Source organism: Pituophis catenifer, unplaced genomic scaffold (genome assembly GCF_029215685.1).
Source record: "Pituophis catenifer annectens isolate HBS135680 unplaced genomic scaffold, rPitCat1.0.hap2 SCAF_1, whole genome shotgun sequence".
Classification (NCBI taxonomy): domain Eukaryota; kingdom Metazoa; phylum Chordata; class Lepidosauria; order Squamata; family Colubridae; genus Pituophis; species Pituophis catenifer.
Window position 1 is genome coordinate 47,735,751 of NW_027256881.1, and position 26,171 is coordinate 47,761,921.

At 40.1% G+C, this 26,171-nt stretch overlaps 1 protein-coding gene across 1 annotated transcript in view; it reads right to left on the bottom strand.

The window, feature by feature from the left end:
- The window catches only part of USH2A (usherin), a 474,981-nt gene that overhangs the window by 30,744 nt on the left and 418,066 nt on the right, over nt 1-26,171 (bottom strand). The window lies entirely within an intron of this gene.

A 26,171-nucleotide genomic window follows, 5' to 3' on the forward strand; every position in this document is an offset into this window, starting at 1 on the left:
TCTTCTCCCATTACAGTCTATGCTTCCTGGATTTTTTTTTTAATATGAGTAAACCCCCAAAATTAAAATGTAAACATCTAAAAGCTGACTAAAAATGGTTAAAATACTATTCAACTCCACTGGGAGATCTAAAGAATCAGGTTAGGGACAGATCATTGATCACTGACAAATGAAATTGATCCATGTGGTTGCTAAGAGTTAACACCAACTTGACGACACATTATCAGTCAATCAATTATTAGACCGACTTAAATGACTTGGCTGAAGAAGGTCTCACTTTCTTTTGCAGACGATATGGTACAGTTCCCAAGGAAGTGAGAGAAGGCCCTCTTTTGCAAACCTAAGAAATGGACCCAGTGGTGGGATTCAACTGGTGTAACAACCAGTTTGCTTCATGCGCGCTTCATGCACACATACTCTCTTTGCCTGCATGCCAGCCAATCATGCACTGCGTGCATGTGCACAGTCTATTTCAAAACACCATTAAAAGTTACCTTCCACTAGCCCCAGTGAGTGAAACAGCTGAGGTGTGGCAATCTGCTTTGCCACATTGATCAACTGGGCTTCAAACAAATGAAATATAGGTAGATATATCGCAAGGGTGGATGGGCGGGCCCAGCTGGCAGTCGGAGCAAACCGGTTGCTCTCAGCTGATCGTCAGAGCCCGAACTGGACCAAATAGGCTGAGTCCCACCCCTGGATGGATCTCTGAAAGTCCAGGCCAGATATGTTCAGTATTTGAAACCAAAGTGAGTAAGGATGCTTTGAATCCTGTATGAGCAGCCTCACTATACCTCTTTGCAGCTCCTTAAAGGAAGCATGCCTTTTCTAGGGTGCATTTGGCAACTGGGTAGGCTCATGGACATACATGTTTGAGTTACTACTTGGGGACATTTAGCAAAGAGTCTCCTGACATTTTTAATGCCCATTCAAAACTGATTCTGGCACATTTCTACTGAAAGAAAATATCTCAGCTGTTTCATAATATTTGCATTTAGAATTCTTTACACACCTTTTCCTTTGATGGTGATTAGATACATCCCCTTATGATTAGTTCATTAAAAAAAAGAAGACTCAATTTCTTGGTTTTAGTGAAGTAGCTAAAAGCCACACTTCCAAGCTGCTAAATATTTAAATATCTGGTAAGCGGCAAGATGAAAAAATAATCTCTTTTTTGCAGAAAAATAATCTTTTTTTAAATATTAAAAGTTACATAATAAATATTTAATAGTTATTTTCCCACAACAATGAGTTTCCCTTTTAGATAAATATAACATAGCATTTGAATGTCCATTTTGAATATTAAAGCTCAAAACCCATCATGACTGATTACAAATATACTTTTCAATGACAATTATTCGTTACCCCTCCCTCGTTGAAGAAGGTAAGCCCCTGTGAGAATAATAATGATGGATGCAAGGGGGTGCGGTGGCTAAATAGGAATTTTTGCTTTTCATTTATTGCAAAGATGAGTAAAAAGTCCTAAGCTAAAAGACTTAAATTTGTGAAAAGCACTCCATCAATCAGATGCAGATGTCAATGGACTTTTGTTTAAATTCATCCCATTCACATTTATTCAAAAGACCTACTAAGTTTGGTAAAGTTTAGAGAGAACTGTGTAGTTCTCCTTTACTGCAATCCTAGAATGCTCCCGGGGAAGAATTTTCTAGTGAGATTTACAGATTTTATTTTTATTATTAATATCTAGGGCGAGGATCCCAATCTAAGGTCTAGGGACAAGGCTGCTCTTCTTTTGTTACTGCTCAATTTATTTTTATTTTCTTCAAAATTCACTGTACTGAAAATCATGGAAGAGTTGTTATTATTATAAACCAGGAAACTCAAATTAAAACCTAAAACAAAATTTGTTTTTTCCAAGTGCTGCCTTTGCTTGTCTCTTTGGAGAAACAGTGCTGAAGCCACTTCTGATTTCCAATGAAGAGGAAAAAATGGAAGTGCTGCAGGTCCCAAGCCTGCGGTCTAAAAACAGTGAAAGGAAAATTCAAAAGGCAAGTTTGAAATTAATTAGCAAAAGCAAGCTGGAAAATCTCCAGCTAGATCGTTAAACTGACCAAAGAAAAACAAAGGCTTAAAAGTCCCATTGTGACTATATCTACTCAGAATGCTGAAATCTACTTAGCTCGTAATTTATACAGTACATGTAAACACTATTAAAAATTCTTATATTTGTTTGTTTCTAACCTTCAATTGGACAAAACTGGAACGTATAGGGCAACAATTATTTGAATCAGGGGAATTCAATGGGCTAATTTATAGAATGCGGGACCCATCATTCTGGTGAGAATGAAATTTGGGGAAATTGTAGTTGCTTCAGCACCATTGTGTCTTTTGAGTCTACTTCCCAAAACCTTTACACTGTGAGTTGCAAGGGAAGTATTTGCATCTCAAAACTGTATGCAGTCCACTATGTTCTGTCCACAGGTCCCTGAAGCAGGACAGTGAATAGAAAATGTGGAGATCCTTGGTGTGGGGAAGCAGAGTAATTTGAGTGATGTGACTGTTGCAGGTTCTCTGATATTGGTAGGAACATCTGGCTAATCAGATTTATTATCTATTTATTATTATTTATCTCATGAAGATCTCTGCCTAGCAGTATCTCTCCAAAGAGGCAAGGTTAGCACTTGGCCTTCATTCATTTTCTTCTCTCTTTCTTTATTGTAGCCATGCACATGGAATAACTTCTTTGTTGGTCTTGCAAACACATTGGGATTGGGATGCACAGCTCAGCTCTCAATTTAGGGGCTCAAGGCCCCCCCCTTTGCTTCACACTTTACTTTGAGGTTCAGGGACTAGGACTGAGGATGACTGAATGGATTTCAAGGCAACACTCAGAGGTGGTGGCCTAAACATTTACTACTTGTTGAAAATGGGTCTGGCAAACTAAAACTCCTCTTGTTTTCTGAAGCTTGCCTCTCTCTGTCCATTGCATCTCACTATGCCAGCCTCTGTCTGCTATTTCTGCTAATATAGGTTGTCCTCACTGGACCATGGGATGCTGAGACATCATAATGACAGGCTGGGCACCAATTGCCCAGATCACAATCACGTGATTGCATGGATGCTGCAACCAACAGAAGTGCAACTACCATTCATACAGTGCCGTTGTAAGGTTTAACAGCCATGGAACAAGTAGTTGTTAAAGGAGGACCTATATACCTAAGACACAGTTCTGTACTCTGGCAGTGATGACAGGTCAGTCCTTCAAAGAAATCAAAGCTGCCAACAGCTGTACTAACACTTCTGACATCTCAAAACCAGTGCTCTCCTTTCCTATCTTTGCATCAAAAAGGCATTGCAGCAAAATCCTTGAGCATTTCAAATAGTACTTGGCAGGATCAATAGTTTCCAAAGGATCTATCAGATGTGATGTCTTCATCACATGGAGCCAAAAATGACTGTCTTCATTCTGGTGCCTCCTCATTATAGTTTATAGACAGTTTTTTTTTAAAAAAAATCTAATCCTAATTTTAGCTTGGATCAAACTGTTGTGCCCTTGAATTGCATACTCAAATCAAATAAATCTTTCTTCAAATCCTGAAGATGATTCAAATTAGATGTGATTTGCATAGCAGCCACAGCATGATTCTCGGTAATAGAGATTACTAATAACTAATAGACATGTAAAACAAAGTGCTACAATACTACAGGTTATTACATTTTCCTTCTGACAGGGGACATAGTTTTAAAAAGTCCATGATTAGTTAAAAACTCAGGGATCTGAACAGATTAAGAGAATAAAGAAATTAACTCAAACACACACACACATATACTGTAAATGCTTATTTAGCTATATCTTTTCTCATAAAAAGCCTGGGAAGCGTGTGTGCTTTAAAGAAAAAACATACGCATATTGTCAATAGTAGCACCTGTTCAATTACAGTTTATTTCAGTATGGAGAATCCAGTTTAGCCCCCTAGATGGCAATACTATCAAACAGTTTTTATACCATGAGTACTTAATGATTAACAACCAGCGTTCAGTCATCCAACATACTCAAGGCAGCCATTAAAAAAATAACAAAAATGATATCATTATAGATTCTTTTAATAAACATTTATGGCTTAGATCCTTGAAAGTGGAAGCATTCAAACTGCCATAGCCAAAGGGAACTTGTAGAACCCAATGCAAAATTATGGACTGTGGGTTAAAATACAGAGTTCAATTTGAAGTTCATGCTTGGCATAATAACCTGGCATCAGAAATTATGCTGGCACAAAACACTATTAAAATTAGCTTTACAATCGGTTGCAGACTATATTAACAGCATGTTATGAAAAGAGTTATCTATTAGGCTTCAGCAACTGAACTTTTAAAAGCCTACAATCTACAATTTGCATTTTAAGATTTAATGGGAGAAATGGAATGAGCACATGAAGTTAAATGATTCTTTCTGATCAAAAATTAAGAGCTTTGGTTACAGAACAACAGAAAAGTATACTGTATATACCACATATAAAGCTCATGGTTCATTGTAGATATTTATGCATATGAATATATGCTTATGAAATAAACATGTAATATAAAGAGGTTAATTTTAGAGAATGAACAATTGCCATTCTTGCTATAATAATCTAAAGAATATCTACATAACTTCAAGATAGCTTAGGAAAACTTTGTTGAGTCTATTGGAGAGGTTAAAAAAAAGCCTCAAAAGACATAGGGTTAGCTTAAACAAAATGCAAGATGCCATCCATCAGTTAATTATGCTTCAACACATTTCTATAATAGGCTGAGCATAATTTGGGAGACAAAGTTGGGGTATACAGTAAATTCAGTAAATTATTAAATTACACCATAAATTTATGATCACAATTTATACATCATTATATTTATTGAAAGAATACAGGTTGCAGGATGGAGAGGGGGAGAGCAAATTAGAAAAAGGACCACAGTACACAGATATCTTTTAGTCCTCATTTCAAAGTACTGGTGAGAACTGCTCCCTTGAAACTGCAATCTCTCATGACAGAATTGCCAATAGCATCTGTGACGAAAAGCACAGAGAAAAAGAACTGAACTCCTCTGTGAAGCAACTTGAATCTAAGACTCCTTGGGGAGCTGTCTTTAGCCATCCTTTGAATTACTGAACTGGGAAAACTGAAGACCAGCAGAGACAGAGAGGCAGGGAGGAACTCCCTGTCTCTGAACTGAAAAAGATGAGGGGTGACCAAAGCAGAAGGCTGCCATCTGAAAGATCTCAGATTGTCTTCAAAAAAGTTGTCTGTGAAGAGAACCACTTCTCATAGTTCTGATCAAAGTAGAGAGTTGTGATGTGATGGCACTCTGAGAACATTCTAGTCGAAATCCCATATGGACCTGACCTACGTTATCTACAAAGAGTAGCTCTGTGTACCGGTGGGGAGTACCATTTTTTTTACTACTGTTCTGTGGGTGTGGCTTATTTGATGGGCATGGTTTGGTGGTCATGTGACTGGGTGGGCGAAGCTTGGCAGTCATGTGACTGGGTGGGCATGGCTAGGTGGTCATGATCCTAGTTCCCCCTACGAGGATTCCCCCATCCGGACCTTTTGCAATCCCCCAAAGGGTCAAAGAAAACCAGATTCCATAGAGCTCTGAATCCTTAAGGCAAACCAAATACAAGTGATCCTTGCTTAATGGCCAGTTGCTTAGCAAATGTTCTAATTTACGACTAACCTCCCCAGAGCTACTTGACCTGTTTTTGGAATTTTGACAGCCATGACACACATACGTGCGCGCGCACACACACACACTTATGACCAGTTACAACATCCCACACAGTCATGTAACTGAGGTTTTCTATGTTTTTTGCCAGTTTCCAACAATTTCTTCTCCCTCTCTCTCTCATCTTCTTTCTCTTTTTCTCATTTCTCTCATCTTTTTCTTTCTTTCTCCCTATCTCTCTTTCTCATCTTTCTCATCTCCTCTCTCATCTTTTTCTTTCATCTCTTTCTTTCTCCCTCTCTCTCTTTCTCACCTCTTTCTATGTGTCTGTCTCTCTCTTTCCCCCCTCTGTGTGTCTATCTCTCTCTTCCCCTGCTCTCTGTCTGTCTCTTGTCTCTCTATTTCCCCCACTCTCTCTGTGTCTTGTTTCTCTCTTTCCCCCTCTGTGTGTGTGTGTGTCTCTCTCTTTCCCTCCTTCTCTCCCTCTCTCTGTCCTGGGGGGTGGGTGGGAGGAACCTCTGAACTGGTGCTGGGTGATGGGAATCTGACATCCGAAGGCCAATGAGCCACATACTGAAGACCAAATGGGGGCAATCCTGCAAAAATATCTCTTGTCGCTTGTGAGTGCTTATGGTTAGGAGGAAGAGGAGCACAGTGGGAGGACGCTTGTTGGTGGCAGAGGGGTGGCGAGCGTTTCGCGGCTCCTAAGGGGGGGTCCCCACTCACATCTTTGCCTGAGGGCATCGCTGGCAGCTGCTTCCTGCATTTCAAGAGGTCCGTGCACTTCCCGCTGCTGCTCGGCCTCCTCGATGCGCGGAGGCAGGAAGCAGTGGTTTCATTCGCTACCTGCGAGCTCTGGGCACCAATCAGCCAAGCAAGCAAGCCAGCGATCTGCCGGCTGCCTCTGCAGTTTACTCATGAGCACCATTGGCCTTTCTCCCTAACTCTCCCGGCCAATGGTGCTCTCGAGTAAACTGCAGCTAGGAATGTCAAATCCAGGTGACTTGGCGATTGGCGATTGGCTGGGCTCCTTGATAGATGGAGTTCGCAGGGGGCTGATCTACTGCTGGCTACAACACAATGTTCATTCTCATCCGTATTTGAGATTCCTAGCTAGGGCTGACTTCAGCAGCTTCTCTCCGCTGGAGTGCTTCCTGGATGTGGCTTACATCTCTGAGCCCAAAGCAGCAGGAGGCATGGGCTGCCTTTGTGCCACCAGCTTTGGGCTCTTAGCTGTCAGTGGAGGATGTGCTCGAATTGGTGCCGAGACCAGGGTCCCAGGAGGGCACAGGCGAAGACTTTTACAGCTTTCTTTCTGCCTTGCAGAAGCAGAGATGGGTGGGAGGCCCCAGAGCGCACAGACCGCAGCACAGCGCTCTCCTGAGGGCTGCCCGCCTGCCCCCTGTCCACCTCACTAGTCTGGCCAATGATCTCCCGCACCCTTCCCTTGCAGACAAGCCAGCTTTGGGAACCACATGGGGAGGGCTCTGGGGCTGCGATCTCCCATGCCCTTCCCTTGCAGGCCAGCTGGATTTGGCAACCACATGGGGATGGCTCCAGCATGGAGAAACACCTGCCAAAGCAACTGCCTTTTCTCTACGACTTCTGCTCGCAGAGAGAAGGAAGAGGCAGAGGCAGCAGCAGCAGTGGCAGTGGAAGGGGCTGACCGCTTCACGACCATGTGGTTACCTGGCCTCCCTTCACCTGGCTCTCCTTTAGTGGCCCCGGCCCTAGCCCCACTTCCTCCCCCCCCCACCGCCTGCTTACCTTCTGCAGCGGCTGGTCCAGAGTCCTGCCGCTGCTGGAAAGCGGCTGGCAAAGAAGCCTCAGAAAAGGCTTCTTTGCAAGCCGCTTTCTCCACAGGCCTCCAAAAAGTACCGGCAGAAAAAGCTGCTGCCGTTGTCGCCATGTTCTTTGCGCATGCGCATTCCATTGGACTTGCAAGGCAATGGGATGCGTGTGCACGAAGAACATGGTGGCAACAAACATGGCGGCCGGGGCGAGTGACCAGGCGACCTGTTCGGGGGCGTGGCCATTCGGCCATTGCTACTGGTTCTATGACCTTGGCCAAATTTTTGCCAATGGTTCGCGCAAACCGGTGCGAACCGGTAGCAACCCACTACTGCTGTGTACCATATTCCGTGAATCTCTTAGCTCTTGGTGCTGTTTTGAAAACATGCACATTAAGTACAGTTATACATTTAGTTCAGCCTGAATATTGTTATACACTTTCTTCAGTTTGTTGCTTCTACTGTTTTACATTTAATCCTGACCTACCAACAGCTAGACTGTTTTTCCCGATCTTTCATTCTAGTCAGCTGTTTGACTGTGTACTATCTGAACTGCATGATGTTTTTGTTCTCCTTGCAAAACTTATTTCACTGGCTTGTCACACAGTATATCTTTGGACTCCTAATTTTTATTTCCAATAACTATAATTAGAGTTTGCAGATAAGTAGTTAATTATGATGATGCCAACTATAAAACCATTATTTATTATGTTCAGACTTATCAGTTGTGATGGGCATAGTTCATTACTTCCTTGTCTATCTACAACATATAGATTTTCAATTCCTGGTAGGAATAGGCAACTTCCAAATTCTCATTGTGTTCTGTGTCCCTCTAGAGCTTTGGTTGCTGTTGTTGTGTTGAGAGCACCAAAGCACTTCTGGGTTAGAAGGATTAGCCAGTGACATACTGTTGCCCAGGGATTACCCAGTTGGGGACTCCTTTCATGTCCCCATTAACTTGCCCACTTAAGTGGTACCCATCTATCTACTTGTGGTTTCCTGCTTTTGAACTGTTGAGTAACTTAACAGTAACAGAGTTGGAAGGTACCTTGGAGGTCATCTAGTCCAACCCCCTGCTCATGCAGAAGACCTGTACTAGGGATTCGAACTGCCGACCTTTCTGATCGACAGGCTCAGTGTTTTAGCCACTGAGCCACCTAGTAACCTAACTGTGAGCAGGAGCTGGACCAAGTGACGGGAGCTCAACTTGTCACATGGCAACAACCAGGGTGAAGAACTTTGGTGAAGCCTACAGTATAATGGTTATATACTGTATTTTTCGGAGTATAAGATGCACCTTTTTCCCCCCTAAAAGGGGGTGAAAATTTAGGTGCAACTTATACACCAAATGTAGCCCCGCCCACCCACTGGCCCCCACCCTTTGGCCTCTTCCTCCCAGCAATTTACCTCCTTGTAGCAAGCAGCAAGAAGAAAGCCCATTTCAGCTTCAGCACAGCCTGATTAGCACAAGTTGATTGTCTGTTGGATCCGCCTCCCGACTCTCAGCTGTTTTGCATGGGCCTCTGCTGCTTGCTGCAAGGAGGTAAATTGCTGGGAGCAGATTTTTTTTTCTTGTGCTAATCAAGCTATGCTGAAAACGAAAATGAAAGTAACACAGGCTATTTGCTGTTTGCTGCAATGAGGCAAAATTGCTGGGAGGCAGAGGCAGATTTCTTGTTTTCCTCACCAAAAAGGATAGGTGCATCTTATAGTCTGGAGCATCTTATACTCCGAAAATTAGCTCTGCTTCCTGCATATTTGTTCAGCCCCTCCCGGCTTTGGTATTGAAAGAGTTCTCTACTTGAAAGGACTTTAAGATATGGGGATTCTACACTGAGTTAATTCTATGGTAATTAGCCTTTCAAGAACAAGGCAAACCTTTTAGGGACAGTAATCGCAAGTATGAATATATTAAGTCAGAAAGGGGAGTCAGTTTGGCGAAGTAGTTAAGGCATTGGGCTAGAAACTAGAAGACCATGAATTAAACACAAAACCAGCTGGATGACCTTGGGTTAGTCACTTTCTTTCAGTTTCAGAAAGCAGACAATGGCAAACTACTTCTGGAAAAAAACCACACACATACTACCCTCTCTCACACACGCTCTGATGCCACCAGGAGTCAGCGGAACACAAGGAGGCATTTTATTTATATTTGATTTCTATTGGCTGTTTTTGCTATCACCTTTCCTCATCAGTTATGTTTCCTGTCTTATAAGCTCTAAAGAGACAGTCTTCACATAGGTTGAGCTAAACAAAACAGCCAAAAGTGATTTCTCTGTCTTTAAACCAATATGCTTATTTTGTGAATAGATCTTTTACAAGCTGATTCTGAGAAAAGATTCTACAGCCACATTCCACTTTAGATAGAGTCACTCCATAAATAGCCTTTCCAAAATAAGGATGGCTTCAGTCACATCTTTTTCATGAGATCCAGTGTCAGTTTCTTCCAGTTTAAGGATGTATTAATCTGTAGCTATCCTACAGAGAATTAAACACTTTTAGCTCTCATCCTTTTCCCCTAAGCCAATTCAAAACTATCTACGGAGACATGTTTTTCTTTCTATAACGATATTTGGATGAATTGCTATTTGCACAGTACAAACCTAGATGTGCCTAGTTAAATTTGAATCCAGCTGTGGGCAATAAAAGATTATGCCCAATAAGATAGTAAGGCTGCAGTCTTCCTCAATGTAAGGAGAACAGGGCACTATTGACTGTATCATTATTGTTTTATTATATCTATATGGTGCCCAATTCCTAACAACTCTGGGTGGCATATGCAACAACTTTGAAAAAAGCAGAGAACTATATAGTTTCAACTCCTGTCTCCTTTTTTTAACATTGACTTATATATAAATTAGTGTGGGACACGGTGGCTCAGTGGCTAAGATGCTGAACTTGTCGATTGAAAGATCGGCAGTTCAGCGGTTCGAATCCCTAATGCCACGTAACGGGGTGAGCTTCTGTTACTTGTCCCACCTTCTGCCAACCTAGCAGTTCAAAAGCGCATAAAAAATGCAAGTAGAAAAATAGGGACCACCTTTGGTGGGAAGGTAACAGCGTTCCATGCACCTTTGGCATTTAGTCATGCCGGTCACATGACCACGGAGACGTCTTCAGACAGCGCTGGCTCTTCAGCTTTGAAACGGAGATGAGCACTGTCCCCTAGAGTCGGGAATGACTAGCACATATGTGCGAGGGCAACCTTTACCTTTACCTTATATATAAATGAAATAGTTTGGAAATGGTTTCTTAGAGATTGTTCCCTTCTGCTTCTTTTTAAACAGCATTCACTAGTTCTTATGGTGAAGGTAAAAATGGATGATGCAATAAGGCATTTTGTTTATTGCTGTTGCAGAACCTGGCACTGATTTGGACTGGGCTGAATTGGCCCAAAGTCACTCAGTTCCCTACCACATCATAAGTCTCCCTGCTAATGGTACAACACCTTTACCTCTCTACAGTATAAATGCTGGCTGTGGAATTTTGGAAGTTGAAGTCCACACAACTTAAAGTTGCTAAGTTTGAGAAATACTGCTCTATATCAGGGGTGAAATCCAGCAGGTTCTGACAGGTTCTGGAGAACCGGTAGGGGAAATTTTGAGTAGTTTGGAGAACCGCCAAATACCACCTCTGGCTGGCCCCAGAGTGGGGTGGGAATGGGGATTTTGCAATATCCTTCCCTTGGAGGGAATGGTGGGAATGGAGATTTTGCAGTATCCTTCTCCTGCCACGCCCACCAAGCCACGCCCACCAAGCCACGCCCAGAGAACCAGTAGTAAATAATTGGATTTCACCACTGCTCTATATCACATAAAAGCTCTCTTTTTATGACCCTCTAATCCCTTAATTCAGGATAGAGTCAGGGTGACTGGATGGAACTAGCGTTTACTGGCTGGATGCCCTTCCTGACACCATGTGGAATTCACAGCAGATATTTTTTCTTTGTGCCCTATCATCAAACGGTGCAAAAAGTCACATTTCATGTTGCATACATTTAAACTTTTACCAAAGATAGTTAGTTTTCACTCATAAATCTCTCTGCTCTGCTCCTAGCCACCACTCAAGCAAATAATAGTTTCCTTAGGATTTATATACAAACAGAATACTTTGCTCTAAACTCCCGATGGGAAGCATTTGGCTTAAGGGTTAATTTGTCACTTTTTACTATTATCACCTTGCCCTTGCTCTTAATCAACTACAAAAAGATCACAACTTCCTCTAACGGGAAGAAGATAAATCCTCCGTTGATAGAATACGCATCAAATCAGCATCTCCAGAAAGCCGGACGTGGAGAGGTAATTGGAGTCTGCATGAAGCTGTTCAAAATCAGTTCATTGATTTCAGCTATTTGGAGCACAATACTTTGCGGGGATAGAGTGTTGCTATGGGCCTGCACTTTGAGAAACAAGGTGGCCTCAGGAAATGTGTGACAACTTGTTAAGCATTAAAATATCAGCACTCTGGTTGCCTCTTACTTTGGACTGCTTTAAAGAGTAACAAAAAGGACCTATGTTTGCATAGATTCCGAAGCAGTTTTTCCAAACAATATGGGAAACATGCCCAGCCTTGTTTTTGATGCATTTGAGACAATCTTGTCTCTTGGTGACTGCCTGCTGTTTTTTTGGCAAGATTTTTGGAAGTGGTTTGCCACTGCCTTGTTCCTAGGGCTGAGTTAGAAAGATTATCGAACATGGTCTTTTCTCTGACTTGCTTTAATAACAAAAAACAAACAAACCTGTAATATTTAATTAATTCATTAATTAAGTTATGGGTTTCTATTTCTTAAAAGGAACGAGAAAATACAGAAATATGGCCAGCAGTAATGATTGTAAAGCAGGTTACTGGGGATGTAAAACAAAAACTGAAAACATTAAAGGCAAGATAAATGAATGTAATTTAGGCATGGTTTAATCTTAAAATATGATTTTAATTTCCTTTCAGAAAGAACTGAAGCCAAGAACACCCCAAAGGTAAGAAAGGCATTTTCAAAACTACCCATTAAAATCTTGACAACTTTGTATGTTCATCTGTGATAGCTTTGACTACTTGAAATGCCCCAAAGGTGAAAAGAGGGTCAAAATATTTACTGTATGTAGGTGGAAACAGATAAAAAAATAGCATTGATCTATGGTTGTCAATAATGTTGTATGTGGGTAGGCTCCTTGCACAAATACTTAAACTGCACAAAGTTACACAAACTTGTTTTTGAATCAGTTGTGAGAAAACTATTGATCAGGTGGGATCCAGTCATTTCTACAACTATCACTCTGGAGTTTTGTTGTTACTGCTTATCATATGCCTCACTGTTATATTTCTGGAGCCAAAAAACTTTAGCTGCTTTGAGAGAGTGCTAATTGATCAAGAATAATAATTTCTAAAATTTGAGGTTATTATTTAATAGAAACACAAATGTAAAACGTGCAGATGGCAGCAACTACTATAGCCCAAGCATTTCCACTTATGTAGCCAAAGAAATTGAATGCTTCTTTGAAGATGGAATATCACACAAACACACAAAAGTATTATTTTTATGCAGGTATAAAAATGGATCAATACATTAATTGATGAAACATATAACAGATTTTTTTTCAACCCAGGTAGTAGTTCTAGCTTTGTTCCTTTTGCCATACAGCTATATGGTTCCTTAACAATGTAAAGTTGCTGATCAAAAGAATTAAAATCCAATTCAACCAAGACATTTGAAGTATTTTAACGGTAATCATTTCCCCTATTTGCATTTAGGAGCACAGAGAACAAGCCCCTCATGCATTCTTGAGAACATAAGGAGGGGGAAGCATATGTAGTTTATTGGAAATGAATGAAGGACATACAGGGGCACCTCTTAATAGCTGCACTTGGCATCAGTTAAAACAGCTAGGCTAGTATTTGATCACACTCTAAAAGTAGACATTACTTACTGTGACTGTGAATTGTATTTTCTTTCCCTGACACCCCTTGACAGCTAGGGATTTGCAGCAGTCCCAACAAGAATGCGAACTGCCTGCTTTGACTTGAAAACAAAGCCCCATAAAAGAGCAGCATTTTACAAGTTAGCATTTGGCATTCAGTTGGTTTTTCAGGGAGCAGGGGACTTTTAAATGATCAACTCCTTCATCCCAGTTTTGCAGGCTAAACATGACAGCCCCTTTTTCCTTGATGCCAGTGTTGGTCTGTTTCTCCAGACTATTAGAATTATGTTTTGCTTTTCTTTGAAATTCTGTATATGCACAATTCCGTTTGAAAACCATTTCCTCCAAAGACGTCTTTTACACATTGCTTTAAAAATGCCCCACCAACACAGTTCACTCAGGAAAAAGCAATGGGATTTTGCCCTTACTAATTCACATTAACCATGCACTTCAAATATGGATCTCATCTTGAGACATCACAAAAACAAAACAAGACAAGACATCTCTAGAGATAGAGAGAATATGGAGAGAATACAGGGAAACCGTTTGTATTTCAAAAGGAATTTACTTAAGGATACTTCTGAGCTTGAAAGTACTAAGGTCATAGAAGCCAATTTTCTGGGCAAGCCTTACAATATTGAGACTTTACCATTAACACCTTTTAAATAGAAATATCAGGGCCATCAAATTTCCACTAAAACCTCTCCTTTCCCATTCTAGGAAATTGCAAGGCACCGAAAACACTTTGAAGCAGCAAAGCAGCTTTTCTTGTCAGTGAAGTGTATAACTGCTCTCATGTGAAATAAAGCTCAATGCTATTCATGTTTTGGTTTTCAGCCCTCTAAAGATATCTTAGTTGATTTGTGAAGTTTTGCTAATTGGCTAATTAGTTTTTCATGTATTCATTTACTAGCAAAACAACATAGCAAAAGAAAGAGGGAAAGGAACATTTAAGTTGAGATGTTGCAACAGAAGTAAGTATTTCTTCCTATGTGAGGAAGAAGAAGCCTATTTATTTATTTATTTATTTATTTATTTATTTATTTATTTATTTATTTATTTATTTATTTATTTATTTATTTATTTATTTATTTATTTATTTATTTATTTATTTGAGATATAGCTTACACTTCAGTGGTGGGTTGCTCCCGGTTTGGTCCGGTTCTTATGAACCGGTAGTAAAAGTGGTGGGAGGTTCCGCCCACTTGCCCAGACGTTATCATGGATGATCTGTGCAAGCATGCGAGCGAAACATGTGCAAGCACGCGAGTGAAGCATGTGGTCTCATTGCGAACTGGTAGTAAAGGTAAGTAGAACCCACCTCTGTTACACTTCCTTTATGAATTTAAGGAAGTATATGCAGTAATGCTTCCTCCATTCCTAAGGACCTTGCAAGGTTGTCTAGGAGAAAATTACTGGCTTAAATTACTCACTGAAGTTTTATTGGTGATGGTGGACTCGAACACAGATTTTCTCTGTCCTAGTCTAGTCCTGCAACCACTACATAACCTTGCTTCTCATTAGATGAGTAAAACTAATCTGGCATATCTGCTGTCCTATTTACTAATATGTCCTCTTCTATAAAGTTTGTCCCATTTGAAACAACAGATTAATCTGCATTCCTTAAATTCATGATTAACTCTTATTGGAGGACAATTCTATTCATGTCTAGTTAAAATAATTCTTTTAAATGAGAAGTAACAATATATAATTTAAATCATGCATTTTGTGATACAAAAGATTGATAACACCTTCTGATGACATTTAAGGTTTAAGTTATAAATTATAACTTCCTATAGGTAAATTCCAGATGGATTATTTATGCTGCTGGAGAAGAATGTTTTCTTCTGCTTGATTTTTTTAAAAAATTACTTTGTATTAACAGTGCTCTTGTTTTGACTTTTCTCAGAATGTTTATAAAAAGAACAATTTTATTTGCTTACCACTATGCAGATAAAAATAATAATGGAAAATAAAAAGAGCCAGTTTGGGGCAGTGGTAAAGGTGCTAATGGAGAAACCTGGAGACTGTGAGTTCTAGTCCCACTTTAGGCATGAAAGCCACCTGGGTGAATTTTGGTCAGTCCCTTTCTCTCAGCTCAACCAACCTCACAGGGTTGTTGTTGTAGGGAAAATAAGATGAGGAAGGAATATTGTTCCCTGCCTTGAGTATAATAAATAAGAGTGGCGGGATAAAAAAAATTGAAATAGAAACTAAGCATCTCTTCTGGCAATATTATTTTCTAAATGAACCTTCCTTTGGTATCTTTTAGATTAACTATGATTTACAAAATGTTACATATTGGATACAATCCATAGTAATCCTTGAAATGGACAGTTAGAATCTTTCCTTTCCTTTCCTTTCCTTTCCTTTCCTTTCCTTTCCTTTCCTTTCCTTTCCTTTCCTTTCCTTTCCTTTCCTTTCCTTTCCTCTCCTTTCCTCTCCTCTCCTCTCCTCTCCTCTCCTCTTCTCTCCTCTCCTCTCCTCCCCTTCCTTAGATCATTATAAATGGAACCTCTCTACAGCTATTAAGATCCTACAGATGAACCAATGTAGAATTATAAACAAGGAAAAGTAGAGGCAAAATCTAGAATACGCATGATGACCTTTTCTGTACAGACCTTTGGACTATTGCTTCCATGTAAATTTGCATAATGAATGCTTTTGTTTTTGCTTTTTTAAAAAAATGAGTAACATGGTAAGCAACAATAACTATGGATTGGAGCTGATCCAAAAATTGAAAGAGCTCTTGACACTATGGAGTTTTTCAAGATGCTCCAGTTCCATACTTGTTCTTTGTATGCTAGGTTGCCTACCATTATGTTTATATAATTCTGACAGTGTTCTTAATGACACACTAACAGATTGTAAAACACGCTGCTGGCATTTACTTGTTTTTTATATTTTTAAAACAATGTCCTTCATGTAACAGTAGTTAAGCGCGGCAGAAGGACATCATTAGAGCCATGGTTAAACTGTAATTTACACCATTAGGAAGGCAGGAGCAATTTTTATTGCCTGGCAATTTTCTTGCTGAAATATTTGGACCATATGGCTCAATTTGTGTAATAACCTTAATTTCAGCACCCTTCAGGTCTGCATTCATCTCCTACGGAATGGTAAAATGCGGTTTAGCAGAAAAGGCAACTGTCTATACTTAGAGAGTTGAGATTAATAACATGTCACGTCCTGTTTTTGGTGAAGGAATTCGAACAGCCGCCAGATGGTATCTCTGCAAATAACTGTCAGGGGTCTTGATCTAATCAATACAACGTATTAATACATCTCCCTTCACTCTTCCTCAAGGGGCTAGTGCTCAACATCTGGAAAGATTGGGGGGATCGCCAAGTAGAAGGCTGAGTCTTTTCAGAATCAAACTGAGCCCAATTAATTTTTCATGTATACTTGATAACTATTTCATAATGAGATATGTGTCTTGACGGATTTAGGGCTGGCAGTATGGGCTGCATGGGTTTCCTATCCCCATTCAGTCCACTTACAGAAACCAACCCATTAATCAAGCTATCTGGCATAAAACTGAAATCTCAGCTCAGCAAGAGATCAATAACTATCCTTACACACACACTCACAGAGAGAGAAAAAGGAGGAGGAGGGGGGGGCGAAGGAAAAACACACTTGTGGGCAAAGTTATCAGCCATGACTTTAGTAATTGTTGTAGCAAAAAATAAACCTCGCAAGCTGTAATTACTGAATAGGAACAATATACAGGAAAATTCATTACGTGCTTCCTGTCAAAAACCACCTTTTAGGCTTTTAAATATATAATGTAATGTGACTTTTTAGAAACACAAGGCACCTGGCTGATGTTCAGTGAGATTATTTTAATTGCCATGACTAACTTTTATACAATCCAGCTGATTTAGACAGCCATTTTCAAACAGCTGTGACAATTGCCAAATAGAAGATGATGCCCATAACAAATAGCTAGACAGGAAGAGATCCACACAAGGTTTGATTTGCTTGGGGGGTGGGGGGTGGAATTGCTCCTCACAGCTGGGAAGCAGAAGAAAAGGAGGTTGCTATGTAGAACAAGACCACTGACACAATAATAACGATATAAAGAGTGGAAGTGGTCAATAAGGGTGTGATTTTCCAGTCCGAATGATTTTGATCCAGGATTCACACTCCATGTCTTACTATGCCAATCTGGCATTCATCCAAATGCGTCTAGGAAGAGATACATTTAAAACACCATGAGAAGTTACAGAAGATTATAATGAAGATGTTGCCACCATTTTATCTAGAGGGCAATTGTTGCAACAGGGCAGTCGCAACAAGGGACAGTGACAGTGATTCATGTCCTCATCACCTCGTGCTTACATGCTTAGGTTTACTGCAATGAGCTTCACATGAGGCTGCCTCTGAAAATGACTTGAAAGTTGCAGTTGGTTCAGGATGCAGTAGTCCAATTGCTAAGAAGGAAGGGATATATTCAGTAGCATTAGAATAACAACTTCATTTGCTGCATTAGTTACTGATCTGTATTAGTTATTGCTCTGCTTACTTTTTGTAAGGCTGTAAAAACCTTAAAATATTTTTTACATTATATTTATTTTTTAATTTTAAAATGTAAGAAGAACACTATTCCAATGAATATCGACAGTGGTTCTGTACTGCCTTTGCAATATTTTGTGAATGATGCTTCTATTTTTTGGGTTTTTGTTTACGGTTGCTAGTTTTACTTTTACTTTGATGATATTGTAAACAGTCCTGAGTCTTTTGAGATAGGGTTATGGACAAATGTTTGAATAAATACAGTAGTGACCAATTGTGGAAACCTTTTGGGAAAAGTGTATTTTTGAAGTTTGATGGCTAATAACACCACTTTTTTTTGGAGTTTCAAGATAATCATATTCCACTGCTGGAATGGCCTGGGAATAGCCCAGACCTTAACCCAATTGATAATCTATGGAGCCAGCTAAAGAAACTTGTTAGCCAGAAGTGACCCAGCAATAAAACCCAGTTAATAGAACCAATCAATCAATCTTGGTTTCACATTAAAACAGCTGCAGACGTAAAAGACTTGGTTCACTCCATGGGAAGACGTTGTAAGGCCGTAATTCATGCTAAAGGTTACCCAACTAAGTATTAACTGATGTGATAATTTTTGTATATCTCGTTTTTTCTATGTGTTTCATTTTTCTTTTTTATACTGTAACTGCTATTCTAATAGCAAATCCTTCATAAAAGTTATTGCATTACATTCTTGAGTAAATTATCTTTCCATTGATATATAATTTTATGGTACTACCGCCAAAAAAAGTGGTCTTCTTAGCTAGTTTTAGAAAATATACTTTTCCCAAAAGGTTTCCACAATTTTGGGCACTACTGTAGATGAAATGGTAACCTGTCCCCTAAGACCTTGGAATATTGGGCAAGTTCAAAATATTTTAAATAAAATATAAATATTGTAAATAAAAGCATGCTTTGCAATAAAAGAAAACCAAGCGTGGAATGTAATAACAACACCCAATATTTCTATTAACTTATTCATCATGAAAAGCCTGGTTTTAAAATGGAAGGGAGCATTTCATATAGTCAAGAAAATAAATATCTCTCTATTTGTTCTCCCTACCATTAGTCAAGTTAAAACATTTAAACAGAAATTTTATCCATTTAAACATTGCAATATTGTTGTAATATTTTTCTAGGCTTCAGGAGTTCACAGTTGTTTGGCCCAATCCAGTCGGGGAACACTGGAGAAGTTATCACCCATCAAGGTAATTACTTTCAAGTTGAAATAATTACTCCATCAATGTTAATGGTCTTTCAACTTCAATAAAGCACTCACCTGCCGATAATCACCGCTAACCTCTTGCTCTCTTGCAATTCCCTCTCTGTTTAGCTAGTTATATTGCAGCCGTTAGAGTGGTCACTTGTCCTGAACAGCTGCTGAATTTCACTTTGCTTGGCTGTGAACCATAAAAATATTAGTCATCTGTGTATGATTTCCTCATAACCCAGAAGCCCTTGCAGAGCGAAGGATACAATATTCTAACTTGAAGAGGGCATGTCTGGGGCAGCCATCTTGTTTCTGCTGGTAGCTATTTTCTCTGATAGCAGCACAGCAATTCAATTAACATCTGTCCCCTTACTGCCACGTGCAGCTTTTGGTGTTTGCTAAGTGACACATGGCCTAAATTAGTGCTATACAGTTCTGAAGCAGAATATTTAATGTGTTTTCAAAAACATTTCCATAACTTTGTTGTAAAATAGGCTATTGCACAATATGCACAGTCCAGTTTCCTATTTTTAGTATCTCATTGGTGATAACACAGATACATGTATCCACCATAATTTAAACTGCCATATGGATTTTGTAAGATTATAAAGATGATAATAAATTGATTATATTGCATCTGTGCTTTCTATATACATTTACTGAAAAGTATAAGCATCACTGAATACAAGATAGTTTACTTTAAATAAATATGCCAAAGGTCACACTGCTCAGTTTACAACACAAACTATCTACTTATTGCTGGCAGAAAGAGCATTTCACTATATGTGATGATTGTGCAAGAAAGATATGGAGGGATTTGTATGAACTAAGAGAAATGAATGAAATTATATTGCATAAAGTAAGGGAAGAAAAGAGGGGCTCACACCAATGCAACAAATAGGGAAAAGATGGGGAATTTGTGCTAATCGTTCCCGACTCTAGGGGGCGGTGCTCATCTCTGTTTCAAAGCTGAAGAGCCAGTGCTGTCCAAAGACATCTCCGTGGTCATGTGGCCGGCATCACTAAACGCCAAAGGTGCATGGAATGCAGTTACTGTCCCATCAAAGATGGTCCCTATTTTTCTACTTGCATTTTTTACCTGCTTTTGAACTGCTAGATTGGCAGAAGTTGGAACAAGTAAGGGGAGCTCACCCCATTATGCAGCACTAGGTATTCAAAGCACTGAACTGCTAATCTTTCGATCAACAAGGTCAGTGTCTTAGCCACTGAGCCACTGCATCCGTTATTAGCGACTCCTTATTAGCACTGATGATATTACCTACAGTAGTTTGGGTAATGAAACATCTGCAAGAAAATAAGCAAGCTCAGAGAGCACCAATCCCTAATGGATTTCTTGCCTGGAATGATGTTTTTGTTTCAGACAATACCTGTTTTGACAACCAATGCATTTTTTAAACAGTAGCAAAAGGATACATCTAAGTTAGTCTATCAAGGGAAAAGTCTCAAGTAAACTATAAGATATAAGATGCAAAAGGAAAGGAACTTTATTAGCCATTTGTCAGAAGGAATATAAAATAAAATCAAGGGAACAACTGGTGGCAGAAGGCTATAGCTGCCAATGGTTTACTTATTTACACCTATCAGAAAGATTTACAGTAGAGAAAAGAGTTTATGGCAAGACTGATTTTGAAACAGAATTGCTAAAATGTATAAACTTTTATTGAAATTTGAAACAGGAGAACAAGTAAAAGAATGTATGATAAAGTGGACTAAAATTTTGTTATAATATACAATGGAACAATGTATATTGTATAATGGAATAATACGTTAAAATGACTGGAATTCACATTGTTATAACCTTAAACACAACTTTTAGAAAAAGGTGTAGTGTTGGTATATGATACCAGGAACTTCAGATGTATGTTGGAAGTGTGAACAAGAACTTTCTTTGATCAATGAATGGTAAATTGTGCCTACTGCCTACTCTTGTAAGCTATCTTGGAATTGTTGTTTAGAGAATTTATAAATTTGTGACTATAGGATGGTATACTTCATATCAATAAAGCATTAGTAAATTTAGTACATGATGTTGAGGAAAGATTATTTGAAATTTGCCACCATATAAAGATCTCCTAGTGGTCAGTAGCTACTATATCTGTAAAGTTTGTTAGTAATTTATAGAAAGTTCTATAGAACCATAATATAACTACGAAATATGATTTTATTTAGGCTTTTGTAGAATTGAACAAACATGCAACATTGTTCAAATATGTTTCAAGTAATTAGTACTTAATTCAAATTGATTTTGAGTAAAATGAAGGTAAATCTGGAATTTTTGAAAGATTACAAAACAAGATATAATCATCAATATCTCTTATAGGAAACCTATGGATGACACTTCACTTTTGGCAAGAACCAGAGGCAATGAATAAAATGAGTGGAATGGAATTATACACATGGAAAAGTCTATAATTTTCTGTTCTTGGGAAAGGTTGGTGGGGAAAGCTATTCTTTGTTTTTTTAAAAAAACTGTTCTAACCCATTTTACAGTTTAAATCACTTTTTAAATGTAATTCTTCAAAAATCTTGAAAATGGTACAGCTTGAAGTTCGCTAGAAGAATTTGAGAGGGTTCTCAAGTTGCAAAAATATTCAGGACTCATAGGTGAGCCTATGAAAATGCTGCTATGGACATAATTAAGTACCAGTAGCAATCTCATATTAGCACTAAAGTCACTTAAAAGAAAGTTGAAGCTATTTTAGAGATGCATTATTGGACAAAATACCCAAAGCATTTTAGGAATGTGTTGAGTATGTTGATATGATTAATAATATTTCTAAGATGATTTTTATATATTTCTATTCATTTTTATCACTAATAAAATGCAAAAGATTTGAGTCAAGATCCTAGCCACTAAAGTATATATGTATTAAAACTGCCTTTTTATATATATTTCTATTCCATTCAGGGGTATTGAAGCTGTTAAACACTGACCATGAACTTTAGCTTGACAAATGTAAGAGAGATTCTCTCCCTTTCAACTCTAGGAGAGACAAAACCTACAGGAGAAAGCACATATGTATCCTATTGTGCACAATGGCCTGTGCAGATAAAATAATCATAATCATAAGTTTATTTGTCAAGCATATATAAGATAACAGGTAAAAGTATAAACATAATTTGAATACATGAAAAGAGTAAGTAAAAAGGAATATTAGGACAGGGATGGTAGGCACGCTGGTGCACTTATGCACGCCCCTTACAGACCTCTTAGGAATTTCATTTTTCATTTTTTTTCATTTATTCGGATTTCTATACCGCCCTTCTCCTTTCGGACTCAGGGCGGTGAACAGCCAGATAAAAAACATCTATACAAACATCACAGTTAAAATAAAGTTAAAATAATTTATAAATTTGGCTCATAATTTAAAACTTGTCAATTAAAATAAATATTAAAATTTTTTAAAAAAATTAAAACTAACCCTAAAATCAGGACAGACCGGCTAGCTGAAAAAAATGAGTTTTTAGGGCCCGACGAAAAATCCGGAGGTCGGAGATCACTCGTATCTCTGGGGGTAGATTGTTCCATAGGGTAGGTGCCACCACAGAGAAGGCTCTCCTCCTGGGGGTTGTCAGCCGGCATTGTCTGGCCGACGGCACCCTGAGGAGGCCCTCTCTGTGGGAGCGAACCGGCCGGTGGGAGGCTATTGGTGGCAGAAGGCGGTCCCGTAAGTACCCTGGCCCTAAGCCATGGAGCGCTTTAAAGGTGATCACCAACACCTTGAAGCGCACCCGGAAGTCCACCGGAAGCCAATGCAGCTCGCGCAGGAGAGGAGTCACATGGGAGCGCCCCGTCGCTCCCATAATCCCCCGCGCAGCCGCATTCTGCACCAGTTGGAGCCTCCGGGTGCACCCCAAGGGGAGCCCCATGTAGAGAGCGTTACAATAGTCCAGATGAGAAGTGACGAGTGCTTGAGTGACCGTGCGTAGGTAGTCCCGGTCCAGAAAGGGGCGCAACTGGTGTATCAGGCGAACCTGACAAAAAGCCCCCCTGGCCACGGCTGTCATATGCCCTTCTAAGGACAGCCGCGCATCCAGGAGGACACCCAAGTTGCGGGCCCTCTCTGTGGGGGCCAATGATTCGCCCCCAATAACCAGCGATGGCGTCAGCTGGCTATACCGGGACGCCGGCAGCCACAGCCACTCGGTCTTGGAAGGGTTGATTCGAAGCCTGTTTCTCCCCATCCAGACCCGCACGGCCTCCAGGCACTGGGACATCACTTCCAAGGCATCATTGGGATGGTCTGGGGTGGAAATGTACAGCTGAGTGTCATCAGCGTACTGATGGAACTCCACCCCAAAACCACGGATGATCTCACCCAGCGGCTTCACATAAATATTGAACAGGAGGGGCGAGAGGACCAACCCTTGCGGCACCCCACAAACAAGGCGCCTTGGGGTCGACCGCTGCCCCCCTGTCAACACAGATTGCGACCGGTCGGAGAGATAGGAAGAGAACCACCGCAAAACAGTGCCCCCCACTCCCAGTCCCTCCAGCCGGCGCAACATGATACCATGGTCGATGGTATCAAAAGCCGCTGAGAGGTCTAATAGGACCAGGATAGAGGAATAACCCCTATCCCGGGCCCTCCAGAGATCATCCACCAACGCGACCAATGCCGTTTCCGTGCTGTACCCAGGTCTGAAGCCGGACTGGAGTGGATCCAGATAGACAGCTTCATCCAGGTACTGGGGAAGCTGTCGCGCCACCACACTCTCAACAACCTTCGCAAGAAAGCGAAGGTTGGAGACTGGACGATAGTTAGCCAAAATAGCCGGATCCAGGGATGGCTTCTTGAGGAGAGGCCTCACCACCGCCTCTTTCAAGGCGGCCGGCAGGACACCCTCACTCAAAGAAGCGTTAATAATCCCCTGGAGCCAGCCTCGTGTAACCTCCCGGGAAGCCAGCACCAACCAGGAGGGACACGGGTCCAATAAACATGTGGTTGCATTCAGTCGTCCCAAGATCCTGTCCATGTCCTCGGGAGCCACAGGATCGAACTCCTCCCAGATAACACTCTCAAGGCCTGCCTCAGTCATCTCGTCTGAACTAACCCAGTCGGCGGCCAAGTCTTCCCGAATCTGAGTTATTTTATCATCCAGATACTGTACAAAATCCTCAGCTCGGCCCTGCAAGGGGTCCTCCCGCGCTCCCAGATGGAGGAGGGAGCGGGTCACCCTAAACAGGGTGGCTGGACGGTTATCTGATGACGCGATAAGAGCGGCAAAATAGCTAGATTTCGCCGCTTTTATCGCCACTAGGTAGGTCTTAATATGAGACCTTACCAGTGTCAAGGAATGGGGTGAGGTCAACAGTAGACAGTTTAAGATTAAAGTTTTGGGGGTTTGGGGAAGAAACTATAGAGTCAGGTAGTGCATTCCAGGCATTGACCACTCTGTTACTGAAGTCATATTTTCTGCAATTGAGTTTGGAGCAGTTTACCTTGAGTTTGTATCTATTATTTGCTCATGTATTGTTGTGGTTGAAGCTGAAGTAGTCATTGACATTGTTGCAGATAATTTTATGTACTACACTTAGGTCCAAGACTGAAGTCGGCGTAGTTCTAAGTTGTCTAAGCCCAAAATTTGAAGTCTGGTGGCATAAGGTATTTTATTGCGGTTAGAGAATGGAAGACTCTTCTCATAAAATATCTCTGGACTCTGGACATTGTATTTATGTCTGATATGCAGTGTGGGTTCCAGACAGATGAGCTGTATTCAAGAATTGATCTAGCAAATGTTTTGTATGCTCTAGTTAGTAGTACAACATTACCAGAGAAGAAGCTATGCAAGATTAGGTTAACAACTCTTAATGCCTTTTTAGCAATGTTGTTACAGTGGGCTCGGGCACTTAGATCTTTAGAAATGAGTACACCAAGGTCCTTGACAGAGTGAGGGTCATCTGTAAGGTCATGTCCATCTAATTTGTATTTTATGTTTTGATTTTTTTTGCCAATGTGCAAGACAGAGCATTTGTTGGTTGAGATTTGAAGCTGCCACTTAGTCAAAATCTTTTTGAAGGGTAGTTGCATTGTCGATGGTGTTGAATAGTTTAACATCATCAGCGAAGAGAATACAGTTGCTTTTAATATGATCACAAAGGTCATTTATGTAAAATATGAAGAGTGTTGGACCTAAAACACTTCCTTGGGGAACACCGCTATTAACATATACAGGATTTGATAGAGTAATTCCTATTTTGACCACTTGTTGTCTGTTTAACAGGAAGGCAGCTATCCATTTATGTAGAAGTTCAGAAATGCCATAGGATTTTACTTTTAGAAGTAATTTGTCATGTACCACTGAATCAAAAGGTTTACAGAAGTCTATGTAAACTGGGCTTTTTCAGGACTTTTTGGGGCCTGTTTTTTTGAGGCTTTTTTCAGCCCATTTTTAAGGCTTTCTTCAGCCTGTTTTTTCAGAAAAAAACGCCTGAAAAAAAAACTCAAAAATGGGCTGAAAAAAGCCTCAAAAACGGACCAAAAAAAAAAAGCCTCAAAAATGACCCCAAAACGCCTAAAAAACGGCCCCCAAAAGCCTCGAAAACAGGCCGAAAAATGGCCTGAAAAAAGGGTGTGCAGAGACCAAAAAATGGCTGGCTGGTGGGTGGGGCTTCAGCAATATTCAGTCTATAAGATGCACAGACATTTCTACCCCCTTTTGGAAGACAAAAAAGTGTGTTTTATAATCCGAAAAATACGGTAACTTTTGTTTGGTGGCCTGAACATTCTATCTAGTTCATCTTTGAACCCAAAGAATAAATTTTGGTCTGTATCTAGGATCTTTTTTCTTTATTTATATTTTAGCATATTGCCCATAATGCATAAAAGTGCATTTTTATGCATTATAGTCTGCATAAACATTATACCATTATACCTTGTCCTCAGTATTGCCATTTAACATTTGAAGCCCCTATCCAACCATCCTGTCACTTTGCATTGGTATACTGGTGAATTGCCAAAGAATGTTAAGTACAGCCATGGAATCTATTAAGAACAGGTAGGCATTTGGGGATGATGGGGTATCCCAAGATATGCTGAC